The following is a 16,724-nucleotide window of genomic DNA, read 5'->3' on the forward strand; positions in this document are numbered from 1 at the left end:
ACTTGGGTAAGTTGAAGAAATGGGCTGCCTTGGAGAACCGATCGATGACCACCAGGATAGTGGTAAGCCCTTGGGATGGAGGTAACCCTGTGGTAAAGTCAACAGAAAGGTGGGACCAGGCCAGCCTGGGGAAGGGCAGAGGTTGGAGCAACGTTGTCGTTGTCATGAGGACTTGCTTTGGGCACAGGTGGAACAGGCCGGATCAAAGGATCTCACATCCTCAATCATGTTGGGCCAGCAGAATTTCCGCCTCAGGAACACAGTGTCTGATTAACCCCTGGATTCCCAGTTAATTTAGAGGAGTGTCCACATTGTAGCACTCGAGGACAAGTTAAATCGCGGAACATGAAGTCTGTTAGTGGGATCCCCGCCGGGGTCAGGTTCTCGTTTCTGGGCTTGTCGTACTGTGGTCTCTATACACCATAACACCAGAGCCACAATGCGAGAGCTGGGGATGAATGGCTCGGAATCCCTCTCCTCATTAGAGACATCATATTGGCGGGACAGGGCATCTGCTGTCTGATTCTTGGATCCCGGGCGATAGGCTAGAGAGAAGTTGAAAATGTTTAAAAACATATTCAACCAATTGGCTTCTTGATTGGAGACCAAGTTCTTACGGTCCGTCCAGATCACGAAAGGATGAGGTGCCCCCTCCAACCAGTGCTCCACCACTCAAGTGCCCACTTGACTGCCGGGGCCAGTCAGTGACTTCCCTAACCTTAACAGGGTCCATTTGGATGCTGGCGGTAAAGATAATGTGGCCCAGGAAAGAGACTTGGGATACATGTCACATGGCTTGACGCTGTAGAGACGAAGCAGGTACGGGGAGTAAAACATTTTATAAATAACGGACATGGAACGAGACAGGAACAGCGTCAGCAAACTAATACTAAAGACAAAAACAATACAATGCAGCCACGGGGAACAGAGCTGGGAAACTGACAAATACAGGGGAGGAAATAAACAGATGAGTAGGTGAGTCCAGGTGAGTCCAATAAAGCTGATGCGTGTGACGAGGTGTGGGTGATGCAGGGCAACCTGGCTCCCTCAAGCGCCAGGGGGAGGAAAGAGCGGGAGCAGACTTGACAGTACCCCCTGTAATAAAGATAATCTAACGTTTTACCTAATGATATATAAGGAGGGCATTTGCACAACATGTTTCACAACAGCACACAACAAAATTCTAGAGACATATTGAGCGACCAACTGATACCAATCACGACCACACCCAGAGACAGATGGCTGACTTAAGCCCTAGCCACACGAACTGACCACTGGTGTAAAGAACAACATTCCATGAATATCGCAAGCACCCAGACACGAATTACCAGAAATACACACACACACACACACACACACTTAGGTGTGTTGGACTCCGAGGACAAAGGACACTGCCAAGGGCCAATGGGAAGTCGACACCACCTGGAGAGTGGACCGTCCCTCCACTCATCGACCAGTCAGGAGAGCGGACCTACTAGACTCAACGTCAACACACTGTTATTTCATTGTATAAATTGGATGTATACTATGTTTCGGGGCTCTCTTCTGCTAGTTCCCTATGAGCTAAACGAAGGAGTCCGTGCACGCTTTGCCAAATATCTTTGTCTCATAATAAACTGCCTTACTATAAACTGAATCACCCGGTCCAGCGTCTTGACTTGTCTCCTTCTCAAATAACTAATCATCAACACCCCCCCCCCCATTGGGGCACCCATCGAGGGCTTGAATCTGCAGAGTGTCATGACTGTCCTGATCAGGTAAGGTTACAGGAGACCACAAACCTACAGATTATCTCTCAACCCCCAACAGAGGAGGAGAGATCTAGGGGTATGAGGATGTGGGGGTTTTATGACCCCTCACGCCCATGATAAATCTTAGGACACAGAGAAATTCCTTTGTCCTCACTATGGAGAACTGGCCTCAGAACATTAAACATGTAATAAAGGGACTTTGGAACAATGGTTTCCGTCAGCCACAATGGTGGTCATGACGAGAGATGGAATATGAAAATGTATGTCATTTTTGTATTGTTATTAAAGGTTAAGAGATGACGTTATTTGAAAACATTGTACCTTTAAGAGTTTTCCAAGTATATGCCTGATGTTTATACATTGTACGTTGTGTGGAAAGTATCCAAATCAAAGAGAATGTTTTGGTAAGGATGAAATGTGAAGTTAGTGTCTAAAATTGGATTTGAGTAAAATCTAGGCCTTGTCCCTTAACTTGGTACGCCCAGAGAATTGCCCTAAAGGCGGTTACGCCCACTTCTGACCAGAAGGTATAAGACATGGGACTGAAGAATTAACATATCAGACTAAAGTGACCCTAGGCTGCAGCCAAGGTCTGAATGGTCAACGAACCCCAAAATGCAACACAAAGTTTGAAGACAAAGAAATCTTTTTCTACCCAAGCTACGGATGAGTAGCTGTGTCTAAGCGGGTGAATTCAAGCCGAACCACCTAGCCTCCACTCTTCATCAAATTGTGGTTCCTACGCTGTGAGCTCTGAGCTACAGAGCTGTCTGTCCTCAGAAGCCCCCTTTCAAAGCAAGGACGAGGAATCAGACCACTAAGCCAAAAGGGACACTGACATCGTGAGGACAACCAGAGAGTTGCGTCGGAGCAGTGCGTCCTTGAGAAGCCTAAACGAGCCACGCAGGACGCCCCTCTGAGATCTCCAACACGTAATTACATCATTATATTCTGACCCATAAGAGCGGCAGTTCGGGGCAAGGCTAGGTTTAAATTAGCATAGCTGACAAATGAACATTTCTCTCGTGTACTTTCTTTGTTTGTCTCTCTTTTAAATCCCCATTTTGGGTAACACGCGCCATAGTGTGTTGGCCCGTTATACTAAGTCCTAATCAATAGCCTAGACTGTGTTTTGTGTATTTTTATCATAATTTTAGCTTGCTAGTAAATAAATAATCAACTAAGATTGGTGTGGTAAACTCATTGGTGAAGCCCAGGTTCGTGCAGATTCCCGGATTATGCGACGTTCAGAAATGAGACAGAGGAAATTGATTAGTTTAGCGACTGTTGTAAAATCAATATTCTGATATTCTTTGAGTTAATTTGGGAAATAGAAACTCAATAAAACTAATTTTCCCATGGTGCCCCAGGTTAATGAGTTGATTCATTGCTTGATTCATTTAATCATGCAATTAGAAACAGTTAATCATTCGATGAGCAACAGTCGTCACATTAACTAATACAACGTCACGACAAGAGTGATGGGACATTTCACGCAGGGGATTTGTAATTCTCTGGCGAAGTCTTGATCATTAAAATTATCTGTGGCCCCAGAGTCCACGAAGGCTTGAATCTGGTGCTGACAGTTGTACCAGTTGCGGGTAGTGACAGGCGGTGACTGGATAGTCGGGGTAACTGCACAGCCCGTCTGGGTCTCCCATTGTCCTGGAGAGCCCTGGCGTTTCCCGTCAGCTCTGGGCATGTAGCACGGAGATGACCGAGACCTTCACAGTGGAGGCAGCAGCCTTCGCTCATGCGCCAGTCACGCTCCTGTGGGCTCAGACATGTGCGTCCCAGCTGCATGGGCTCCTCAATGCTGGGTTTGGGGGTGCTTGGGGTGCTCAGGAAACCGGGATACTAGGGTGGTGACAAAAATGCGCTGTCTCACGCTTTCTCGATGCGGTTGTCAATCCTGATTGCCAGCGTTATCAGGGACTCGAGGTCCTCTCCCAGTTCCCAAAAGGCCAGTTCGTCCTTGATGGAGTTAGACAAACCCTCGTGGAAAGCGGTGACCAGTGCCTCCATATTCCACCCACTCTCGGTGGCGAGGGTGCGGAACTCAGTGGCGAAGTCAGCCACTGGTCTGGCCCCTTGGCAGATGTTGGTCGAAGACTTGTTGCAGTTCGGTAGTGAAGGCTAATATGGAGCTGCAGGATGGTGGCTACTGTTCCCATACCACCGTTGCACACATCAAGGCCTTACCTGAGAGTAGAGAGATGATTTAGGCGATCATGGCCCGATCGGTGTCGAACGAGGAGGACTGTAGCTCGAACACCAGAGAGCACTGAGTGAGGAACCCCTTGTATCCTCCCGGGTGCTCGTCATACTGCTCAGGGGCTGGGATCTTGGTTTCCCGGTGCAGGGTCTCTGGAGGAACTATGGATGCCTGCCGTGCTGGGATATGAGGCTTGGGCATTGGCGCCTCCTGGGTTGAGGTTGTGCCCGGAGGCTCTCTGATATTTGGTGGAGTTGTTTTTGCTGATGTCCCAGCAGTGCTCCTTGGTGGGTTACAACATTCTTGATCTGGGTGATCTCTGCTGGGTCCATGCTTAGGCAGAAGCTTGCTGTGATGTGGTGAGGTTGGACCTAGGTGCAGAGAAGAGACCAGATGAGGAATCAGTGGTTAAGGATGAACATAAATATTTTACTGAGAAACGGTATCCAAAGGTTCACAGTACACTCAAAGAACATAGTCCCTGTGGCCAAGAACACTAAGGTAACCTGCCTAAATGACTACAGACCCATAGCACTCACTTCTGTAGCCATGAAGTGCTTTGAAAGGCTGGTCATGGCTCACATCAACACAATTTTCCCAGAAACCGTGACCCACTCCAATTTGCATACCGCCGCAACAGATCCACAGATGATGCAATCTCTATTGCACTCCACACTGCCCTTTCACACCTGGACAAAAGGAACACCTGTGAGAATTCTATTAATTGTCTACAGCTCAGCATTCAACACCATTGTGCCCTCAAAGCTCATCACTAAGCTAAGGACCCTGGGACTAAACACCTCCCTCTGCAACTGGATCCTGGACTTCCTGACGGGCCGCCCCCAGGTGCTGAGGGTAGGTAGCAACCCATCCGCCACGCTGATACTCAACACTGGAGCCCCCCAGGGGTGCGTGCTCAGTCCCCTCCTGTACTCCCTGTTCACCCACGACTGCATGGCCAGGCACGACTCCAACACCATCATTAACCTCTATGGGCTAGGTGGGACGCTAGCGTGCCACCCGTGGTGCACTCCATCAACAGCAGGTGCATTTCAAGAGCGGCAAATTTGAATCCAAATAAATGTCAAAATTCAAATTTTTCAGATTAGTTTAGTTATTCTAGTTACTGGGTAGGAGTGGTAACCAGATTAAATCGGGTACATTTTTTTTATCCAGAAGTGCAAATGCTGCCCCCTAGCCCTAACAGGTTAACCTGTTAGGGCTAGGGGGCAGTATTGATACGGCTGGATAAAAAAACATACCCGATTTAATCTGGTTACCACTCCTACCCAGTAACTAGAATATGCATATACTTATTACATATGGATAGAAAACACCCTAAATTTTCTAAAACTGTTTGAATGGTGTCTGTGAGTATAACAGAACTCATTTGGCAGGCAAAACCCTGAGACATTTTCTGACAGGAAGTGGATACCTGATGTGTTGTATTACCTTTAAACCTATCCCATTGAAAAACACAGGGGCTGAGGAATATTTTGGCACTTCCTATTGCTTCCACTAGATGTCACCAGCCTTTACAAAGTGTTTTGAGTCTTCTGGAGGGAGATCTGACCGAACAAGAGCCATGGAACGATGATGGCCCATTAGACACCTGGCGCGCGAGTTCATGTTGGGTACCCTCGTTCCAATAACGTTATAAAAGAGTATGCATTCGTCCACCTTGAATATTATTCATGTTCTGGTTAAAAAAGGCCCTAATGATTTATGCTATACAACGTTTGATATGTTTGAACGAACGTAAATATATTTTTTCCCCTCGTTCATGACGAGAAGTCCGGCTGGCTTAGATCATGTGCTAACAAGACGGAGATTTTTGGACATAAATGATGAGCTTTTTTGAACAAAACTACATTCGTTATGGACCTGTGATACCTGGAAGTGACATCTGATGAAGAGAATCAAAGGTAATGGATTATTTACATAGTATTTTCGATTTTAGATCTCCCCAACATGACGTCTAGTCTGTATCGCAACGCGTATTTTTCTGGGCGCAGTGCTCAGATTATTGCAAAGTGTGATTTCCCAGTAAGGTTATTTTTAAATCTGGCAAGTTGATTGCGTTCAAGAGATGTAAATCTATAATTCTTTAAATGACAATATAATATTTTACCAATGTTTTCTAATTTTAATTATTTAATTTGTGACGCTGACTTGACTGCCGGTTATTGGAGGGAAACGATTTCCTCAACATCAATGCCATAGTAAAACGCTGTTTTTGGATATAAATATGAACTTGATAGAACTAAAAATGCATGCATTGTCTAACATAATGTCCTAGGAGTGTCATCTGATGGAGATTGTAAAAGGTTAGTGCATCATTTTAGCTGGTTTTATGGTTTTGGTGACCCTGTCTTTGAATTGACAAAACATTACACACAACTCTTGTAAATGTACTGTCCTAACATACTCTAAATTTATGCTTTCGCCGTAAAACCTTTTTGAAATCGTAAAACGTGGTTAGATTAAGGAGATGTTTATCTTTCAAAGGGTGTAAAATAGTTGTATGTTTGAAAAATTTGAATTTTGACATTTATTTGGATTCAAATTTGCCGCTCTTGAAATGCACCTGCTGTTGATGGAGTGCACCACGGGTGGCACGCTAGCGTCCCACCTAGCCCATAGAGGTTAATGGCACAGGCAGGGAGCCCAGCCAACAGCGAGTTGCAGTAATCCAGACGGGAGATGACAAGTGCCTGGATTAGGACCTGCGCCGCTTCCTGTGTGAGGCAGGGTCGTACTCTGCGAATGTTGTAGTGCATGAACCTACAGGATCGGGTCACCGCCTTGATGTTAGTGGAGAACGACAGGGTGTTGTCCAGGATCACGCCAAGGTTCTTAGCACTCTGGGAGGAGGACACAAGGGAGTTGTCAACCGTGATGGCGAGATCATGGAACGGGCAGTCCTTCCCCGGGAGGAAGTGCAGCTCCGTCTTGCCGAGGTTCAGCTTGAGCTGGTGATCCGTCATCCACACTGATATGTCTGACAGACATGCAGAGATGCGATTCGCCGCCTGGTTATCAGAAGGGGGAAAGGAGAGACCATGTGAGGATATGACAGAGCCAAGTGACTTGGTGTATAGCGAGAATAGGAGTTGGCCTAGAACAGAGCCCTGGGGGACACCAGTGGTGAGAGCGCATGGTGCGGAGACAGATTCTCGCCACGCCACCTGGTAGGAGCGACCTGTCAGGTAGGACGCAATCCAAGCGTGGGCCGCGCCGGAGATACCCAACTCGGAGAGGGTGGAGAGGAGGATCTGATGGTTCACAGTATCAAAGGCAGCAGATAGGTCTAGAAGGATGAGAGCAGAGGAGAGAGAGTTAGCTTTAGCAGTGCGGAGAGCCTCCGTGACACAGAGAAGAGCAGTCTCAGTTGAATGCCCAGTCTTGAAACCTGACTGATTAGGATCAAGAAGGTCATTCTGAGAGAGATAGCAGGAGAGCTGGCCAAGGACGGCACGTTCAAGAGTTTTGGAGAGAAAAGAAAGAAGGGATACTGGTCTGTAGTTGTTGACATCGGAGGGATCGAGTGTAGGTTTTTTCAGAAGGGGTGCAACTCTCGCTCTCTTGAAGACGGAAGGGACGTAGCCAGCGGTCAAGGATGAGTTGATGAGCGAGGTGAGGAAGGGGAGAAGGTCTCCGGAAATGGTCTGGAGAAGAGAGGAGGGGATAGGGTCAAGTGGGCAGGTTGTTGGGCGGCCGGCCGTCACAAGACACGAGATTTCATCTGGAGAGAGAGGGGAGAAAGAGGTCAGAGCACAGGGTAGGGCAGTGTGAGCAGGACCAGCGGTGTCGTTTGACTTAGCAAACGAGGATCGGATATCGTCAACCTTCTTTTCAAAATGGTTGACGAATTCATCCGCAGAGAGGGAGGAGGGGGGAGGGGGAGGAGGATTCAGGAGGGAGGAGAAGGTAGCAAAGAGCTTCCTAGGGTTAGAGGCAGATGCTTGGAATTTAGAGTGGTAGAAAGTGGCTTTAGCAGCAGAGACAGAAGAGGAGAATGTAGAGAGGAGTGAGTGAAAGGATGCCAGGTCCGCAGGGGAGGCGAGTTTTCCTCCATTTCCGCTCGGCTGTCCGAGCCTTGTTCTGTGAGCTCGTAGTGAGTCGTCGAGCCACGGAGCAGGAGGGGAGGACCGAGCCGGCCTGGATGATAGGGGACAGAGAAAATCAAAGGATGCAGAAAGGGAGGAGAGGAGGGTTGAGGAGGCAGAATCAGGAGATAGGTTGGAGAAGGTTTGAGCAGAGGGAAGAGATGATAGGATGGAAGAGGAGAGAGTAGCGGGAGAGAGAGAGCGAAGGTTGGGACGGCGCAATACCATCCGAGTAGGGGCAGAGTGAGAAGTGTTGGATGAGAGCAAGAGGGAAAAGGATACAAGGTAGTGGTCGGAGATTTGGAGGGGAGTTGCAATGAGATTAGTGGAAGAACAGCATCTAGTAAAGATGAGGTCAAGCGTATTGCCTGCCTTGTGAGTAGGGGGGGAAGGTGAGAGGGTGAGGTCAAAAGAGGAGAGGAGTGGAAAGAAGGAGGCAGAGAGGAATGAGTCAAAGGTAGACGTGGGGAGGTTAACCTCTATGGGACCGGCGGGACGAATTCGTCCCACCTACGTAACATCCACTGCCAGCCTGTGGCGCGATTTTCAAAATCTTCAAAATCCTATTACTTCAATTTCTCAAACATATGACTATTTTACAGCCATTTAAAGATAAGACTCTCGTTAATCTAACCACACTGTCCGATTTCAAAAAGGCTTTACAACGAAAGCAAAACATTAGATTATGTCAGCAGAGTACCAAGCCAGAAATAATCAGACACCCATTTTTCAAGCCAGCATATAATGTCACCAAAACCCAGAAGACAGCTAAATGCAGCACTCACCTTTGATGATCTTCATCAGATGACAACCCTAGGACATTATGTTATACAATACATGCATGTTTTGTTCAATCAAGTTCATATTTATATCAAAAACCAGCTTTTACATTAGCATGTGACGTTCAGAACTAGCATACCCCCCGCAAACTTACGGGGAATTCGCTAACATTTTACTAAATTACTCACGATAAACGTTCACAAAAAGCATAACAATTATTTTAAGAATTATAGATACAGACCTCCTTTATGCACTCGATATGTCCGATTTTAAAATAGCTTTTTGGTGAAAGCACATTTTGCAATATTCTAAGTATATAGCCCAGGCATCACGGGCTCGCTATTTAGACACCCGGCAAGTTTAGCACTCACCATAATCATATTTACTATTATAAAAATGTCATTACCTTTTGTTGTCTTCGTCAGAATGCACACCCAGGACGTCTACTTCAATAACAAATGTTGGTTTGGTCCAAAATAATCCATCGTTATATCCGAATAGCGGCGTTTTGTTCGTATGCGTTCCAGACACTATCCGAAATAGTAAAGAAGTGTCGCGCTTGGCGCAATTCCTGACAATAAAATTCAAAGTATTCAATTGCCGTACGTCGAAGCATGTCAACCGCTGTTTAAAATCAATTTTTACGTCATTTTTCTCGTAGAAAAGCGGTAAAATTCCGACAGGGAATCTCCTTTTCGGCAAACAGAGGAAAAAATCCCAAAGGCGGGGCGGTCGGGGTCACGCGCATAAGCTAGTGTCTCTTGATGGGCCACTTGAGAAAGGCGATAATGTGTTTCAGCCTGGGGCTGGAATGACGACATTCTCTTTTTCCCGGGCTATGAGAGCCTATGGACGACGTGGGAAGTGTCACGTTAGAGCAGAGATCCTTAGTAAATGATAGAGATGGCAAAGAAGTTCCAGAAATGGTCAGACAGGCCACTTCCTGTAAAGGAATCTCTCAGGTTTTGACCTGCCATTTGAGTTCTGTTATACTCACAGACACCATTCAAACAGTTTTAGAAAATTTAGGGTGTTTTCTATCCATATGTAATAAGTATATGCATATTCTAGTTACTGAGTAGGAGTGGTAACCAGATTAAATCGGGTATGTTTTTTATCCAGCCGTGTCAATGCTGCCCCCTAGCCCTAACAGGTTAAAGTCACCCAGAACTGTGAGAGGTGAGCCATCCTCAGGAAAGGAACTTATCAAGGCGTCAAGCTCATTGATGAACTCTCCAAGGGAACCTGGAGGGCGATAAATGATAAGGATGTTAAGCTTGAAAGGGCTGGTAACTGTGACAGCATGGAATTCAAATGAGGAGATAGACAGATGGGTCAGGGGAGAAAGAGAGAATGTCCAATTGGGAGAGATGAGGATTCCAGTGCCACCACCCCGCTGGCTCGATGCTCTAGGGGTATGCGAGAACACGTGGGCAGACGAAGAGAGAGCAGTAGGAGTAGCAGTGTTATCTGTGGTAATCCATGTTTCCGTCAGCGCCAGGAAGTCTAGGGACTGGAGGGTAGCATAGGCTGAGATGAACTCAGCCTTGTTGGCTGCAGACCGGCAGTTCCAGAGGCTGCCGGAGACCTGGAACTCCACGTGGGTCGTGCGTGCTGGGACCACCAGGTTAGAGTGGCAGCGGCCACGCGGTGTGAAGCGTTTGTATGGCCTGTGCAGAGAGGAGAGAACAGGGATAGACAGACACATAGTTGACAAGCTACAGAAGTGTTGTTTCTTGTATTATTGTCTCCTGTGTCTTTAGAGAACTGTTTCACTTTGATATCCTTGGTGTATCCTATATCCTTATCCTTTGGTGTCTACATCACCAACAAACTAGAATGGTCCAAACACACCAAGACAGTCGCGAAGAGGGCACGACAAAGTCTATTCCCCCTCAGGAAACGAAAAAGATTTGGCATGGGTCCTCAGATCCTCAGAAGGTTCTACAGCTGCAACATCGAGAGCATCCTGACGTGTTGCATCACTGCCTGGTACGCAATTGCTCGGCCTCCGACCGCAAGGCACTACAGAGGGTAGTGCGTATGGCCCAGTACATCACTGGGGCTAAGCTGCCTGCCATCCAGGACCTCTACACCAGGCCCTATCAGAGGAAGGCCCTAAAAATTGTCAAAGACCCCAGCCACCACAGTCATAGACTGTTCTCTCTACTACCGCATGGCAAGCGGTACCGGAGTGCCAAGTGTTGGACAAAAAGGCTTCCAAACAGTTTTTATCCCCAAGCCATAAGACTCCTGAACAGGTAATCATATGGCTACCCGGACTATTCGCATTGTGTGCCCCCCCCAACCCCTCTTTTACGCTGCTGCTACTCTCTGGTTATCATATACGCATAGTCACTTTAACAATACATTCATGTACATACTACCTCAATTGGCCCGACCAATCATTGCTCCTGAACATTGGCTAACCAGGCTATCTGCATTGTCCCACCTCCCACCACCCACAAACCCTCTTTTACGCTACTGCTACTCTCTATTCATCATATATGCACAGTCACTTTAACCATATCTGCATGTACATACCACCTCAATCAGCCTGACTAACCGGTGTCTGTATGTAGCCTCGCTACTGTATATAGCCTCGCTACTGTTATTTTTCAGTCTTTTTACTGTTGTTTTTATTTCTTTACTTACCTATTGTTCACCTAATACCTTTTTTGCACGATTGGTTAGAGCCTGTAAGTAAGCATTTCACTGTAAGGTCTACACCTGTTATATACAGTGCACGTGACAAATACACTTTGATTTGATTTGATCACAGGGGCCAAGCTTCCTGCCATTCAGGACCTCTATACCAGGCGGTGTCAGAGGAAGGCCCTAACAATTGTCAAAGACTCCAGTCACCCTAGTCATAGACTGTTCTCTCTGCAACCACACGGAAAGCGGCACCGGAGCGCCAAGTCTAGGTCCAAGAGTCTTCTAAACAGCTTCTACCCCCTTAGCCATAAGACAACTGAACAGCTAATCATATTGCTACTCAGACTATTTTTATTGCCCCCCCCCTCTTCTACGCTGCTGCTACTCTCTGGTATTATCTATGCATAGTCACTTTAACAACTTTACCTACAGTTGAAGTCAGAAGTTTACATATACCTCAGCCAAATACATTTAAACTCAGTTTTCACAACTCCTGACATTTAATCCTAGTAAAATTTCCCTGTCTTAGATCAGTTAGGATCACCACTTTATTTTAAGAATGTGAAATGTCAGAATGAGAGTGATTTATTTCAGCTTTTATTTCTTTCATCACAATCTCAGTGGGTCAGAAGGTTACATACACTCAATTAGTATTTGGTAGCATTCCCTTTACGTTTCGGGTAGCCTTCCACAAGCTTCCCACAATAAGTTGGGTTAATTTTGTCCCATTCCTCCTGACAGAGCTGGTGTAACTGAGTCAGGTTTGTAGGCCTCCTTGCTCGCACACACGTTTTCAGTTCTGCCCACACATTTTCCATAGGATTGAGGTCAGGGCTTTGTGATGGCCACTCCAATACCTTGACTTTGTTGTCCTTAAGCCATTTTGCCACAACGTTGGAAGTATGCTTGGGGTCATTGTCCATTTGGATGACCCATTTGCGACCAAGCTTTAACTTCCTGACTGATGTCTTGAGATGCTGCTTCAATATATCCACATCATTTCCCTGCCTCATGATGCCATCTATTTTGTGAAGTGCACAGGTCCCTCCTGCAGCAAAGCACCCCCCCAACATGATGCTGCCACCCCCGTGCTTCACGGTTACAATGATGTTCTTCGGCTTGCAAGTGTCCACCTTTTTCCTCCAAACATAACGATGGTCATTATGGCCAAACAGTTCGATTTTTGTTTCATCAGACCAGAGGACATTTTTCCAAAAAGTACGATCTTTGGCCCCATGTGCAGTTGCAAACCGTAGTCTGGCTTTTTTATGGCGGTTTTGGAGTAGTGGCTTCTTCCTTGCTGAGCGGCCTTTCAGGTTATGTCGATATAGGACTCGTTTTACTGTGGATAAAGATACTTTTGTACCTGTTTCCTCCAACATCTTCACAAGGTCCTTTGCTGTTGTTCTGGGATTGATTTGCACTTTTCACACCAAAGTACGTTCATCTCTAGGAGACAGAACGCGTCTCCTTCCTGAGCGGTATGACTGCTGCGTGATCCCATGGTGTTTATACTTGCGTACTATTGTTTGTACAGGAGCGGAATCGTGGCTTTGCAGGCCCTGGCTGAAACAAAGTAGCGCGTTTGGGTAGTGGCTGGTTACAGTACTGTGAGACTCAGGCTCGTGCCCGCGTCGACCGAAAGGTTTGTTTTCATTCCTCTGTTTAGCTCAATGGACATTCCCGGTCGGAATATTATCGCTTTTTTACGAGAAAAATGGCATAAAAATGGATTTTAAACAGCGGTTGACATGCTTCGAAGTACGGTAATGGAATATTTAGATTTTTTTTGTCACGAATTGCGCCATGCGCACGACCCTTCTTTACCATTCGGATAGTGTCTGGGACGCACGAACAAAACGCCGCTATTCGGATATAACGATGGATTATTTTGGACCAAACCAACATTTGTTATTGAAGTAGCAGTCCTGGGAGTGCATTCTGACGAAGACAACAAAAGGTAATCAAACTTTTATAATAGTAAATCTGATTTTGGTGAAGGCTAAACCTGCCGGGTGTCTAATTAGCTAGCCCGTGATGCCTGGGCTATGTACTTAGAATATTGCAAAATGTGCTTTCACCAAAAAGCTATTTTAAAATCGGGCATAGAGGAGTTCTGTATCTATAATTCTTAAAATAATTGTTATGCTTTTTGTGAGTAATTTAGTAAATTGTTAGCAAATTCCTCAGGAAGTTTGCGGGGGGGTATGCTAGTTCTGAACGTCACATGCTAATGTAAAAAGCTGTTTTTTGATATAAATATGAACTTGATTGAACAAAACATGCATGTATTGTATAACATAATGTCCTAGGTGTGTCATCTGATGAAGATCATCAAAGGTTAGTGCTGCATTTAGCTGTCTTCTGGGTTTTTGTGACATTATATGCTAGCTTGAAAAATGGGTGTCTGATTATTTCTGGCTGGGTACTCTGCTGACATAATCTAATGTTTTGCTTTCGTTGTAAAGCCTTTTTGAAATCGGACAGTGTGGTTAGATTAACGAGAGTCTTGTCTTTAAATAGCTGTAAAATAGTCATATGTTTGAGAAATTTAAGTAATAGCATTTCAAAGGTTTTGAAAATCGCGCCACAGGATTCAACTGGCTGTTACGTAGGTGGTACGAATTCGTCCCGCCTAGCCCAGAGAGGTTAATGATTCCAACCTAAGTGTATGTAAACCTACGACTTTCAACGTTCACAAAAAAACATAAGAATTATAGATACAGAACTCCTCTATGCACTCGCTATGTCCGATTTTAAAATAGCTTTTCGGTGAAAGCACATTTTGCGATATTCTAAGTAGATAGCCCGGCATCACAGGGCTAGCTATTTAGACACCCACCAAGTTTAGCCCTCACCAAAGTCAGATTTACTATAAGATTTATTATAAGAAAAATTGTATTACCTTTGCTGTTCTTCGTGTGAATGCACTCCCAGGACTTCTACTTCAATAACAAATGTTGGTTTGGTTCAAAATAATCCATAGTTATATCCAAATAGCGGCGTTTTGTTCGTGCGTTCAAGACACTATCCGAAAGGGTAAAGAAGGGTGACGCGCCCGACGCGTTTCGTGACAAAAAAATTCTAAATATTCCATTACCGTACTTCGAAGCATGTCAACCGCTGTTTAAAATCAATTTTTATGCCATTTTTCTCGCCAAAAAGCTATAATATTCTGACCGGGAATCTGTGTTTTAGTACATAGACAGAGAAAATAAAAACATGGGGTAGCCTCGTGCACGCACCTCAGTCTCATAGTACTCTGACCGACCACTATCCAAACGCGCTAATGTTTTTCAGCCAGGGGCTGCCTCGACATCATTCAGCTTTTTCCATGGTTCTGAGAGCCTATGGGAGCCGTAGGAAGTGTCACGTTACAGCAAAGATCCTAAGTTTTCAATAAAAAGAGTCAAGAAGCTCAAGGAATGGTCAGAGAGGGCACTTCCTGTACAGAATCTTCTCAGGTTTTTGCCTGCCATATGAGTTCTGTTGTACTCACAGACACCATTCAAACAGTTTTAGAAACTTTAGGGTGTTTTCTACCCAAAGCTAACAATTATATGCATATTCTAGTTACTGGGCAGGAGTAGTAACCAGATTAAATCGGGTACGTTTTTTTATCCGGCCGTGCAAATACTGCCCCCTATCCCCACCTGTTAAGGTTGCAGTGAGACATCCAGAGCGGAAACCAGATTGCTTACCCGAGAGAATACTATAGACATCAAGAAAGCCGTCAGTTGATTATTGACAAGTTTTTACAACACTTTTGATGAAGGGAAAAATAGAAATAGGCCTATAACAGTTAGGATCAGATTGATCTCCCCTTTAAATAAAGGACGAACCGTGGCTGCCTTCCAAGCAATGGGAACCTCCCGAGAGGAGAGACAGGTTAAAGGTCAGATATAGGCTTGGCGATGATAGGGGCAGCGACCTTAAAGAAGCAAGGGTCTAAACCAACATTTATTGGGGTCCAAGTTTAAGGAGTTCCTTTAGCACCTCGGACTCAGTGACTGCCTGCAAGGAGAAACTTTGTAGCAGGGCAGGGAAAAAGAGGGAGAATCATCGGGGATAGTCGCTTTAGAAGGGGTGGGAGATGAGGAATTGTTGGATGGGCAAAGAGGCATGATTGAGTCAAATCGGAATCCTGACTTAATGAAGTGGTGATTAAAGAGCTCAGCCATGTGCTTCTTGTCAGTAACAACCACATCATCAACATTAAGGGACATGGGCAGCTGTGAGGAGGAGGGTTTATTCTTCAGATCTTTAACCGTTTTCCAGAACTTCTTAGGGTTAGACCCACAGAGAGAGAACTGCTCCTTAAAGTAATTAACTTTGGCCTTCTGGATAGCCTGAGTGCACTTATTTCTCATTTGCCTGAACGAGAGCCAGTCAGCCTGAGTATGCGTGTGCCGAGCCTTACGCCAAATGCAATTCTTGAGCTTGGGTAACTCTGCAAGATCACGGCCGAAACAGGGGCTGAACCTGTTTTTATTTCTCATTTTCTTTATTGTTAACAATACCACTGAAAATATAAAAAAAGAAGGTCCAAGCGTCTTTGACAGAGGGGGATCAAGCTGATTCTATACCATTTTACAGAGGCCAGTTCATGGAGGAAGGCTTGCTCATTAAAGTTTTTTAGCAAGCGTCTATGACACTTCAGGACAGTTCGTTTCACTGAGCAGCCATTACGAACACAGACTGTAAAACAATGATCACTAAGGTCATTACAGAAAACACCAGACTGATACCTATCAGGATTATTTTTGAGGATAACATCAAAGAGCCTTTTCTGGGTGTTTGGTCATACCTTGTGGGATTAGTAATAATCTGAGAAATATTTAGTGAGTCCCATTGCTTTAGGACTTGGTCAGGTGGTTTAAGCATGTCCCAGTTTAGGTCACCAAGCAGGACAAATTCAGACTTAGTGTAAGGGGCCAGGAAAGAGCTTAGGACATGTGGGGGACACTATCACCCAGAAACAGTCAACAAAGAGCTATTTGAAAGTGGAATGCCTAAAACCAGCAAATCAAATTGTTTGGGGACAGACTTGCTGGAGACAACTGAGCACTGAATGTGATCCTTGTTAAAGATTGCCACTCCCCCACCTTTGGAAGATCTGTCTTGTCGAAAAAGGTTATAACCAGAAAGGTTAACATCAGTATTCCCAACACTCTTCCTTAACCACGTCTCAGTAATGACCAACACATCTGG

This window comes from Salmo salar, chromosome ssa16 (assembly GCF_905237065.1).
Source record: "Salmo salar chromosome ssa16, Ssal_v3.1, whole genome shotgun sequence".
NCBI classification, from domain to species: Eukaryota; Metazoa; Chordata; class Actinopteri; order Salmoniformes; family Salmonidae; genus Salmo; species Salmo salar.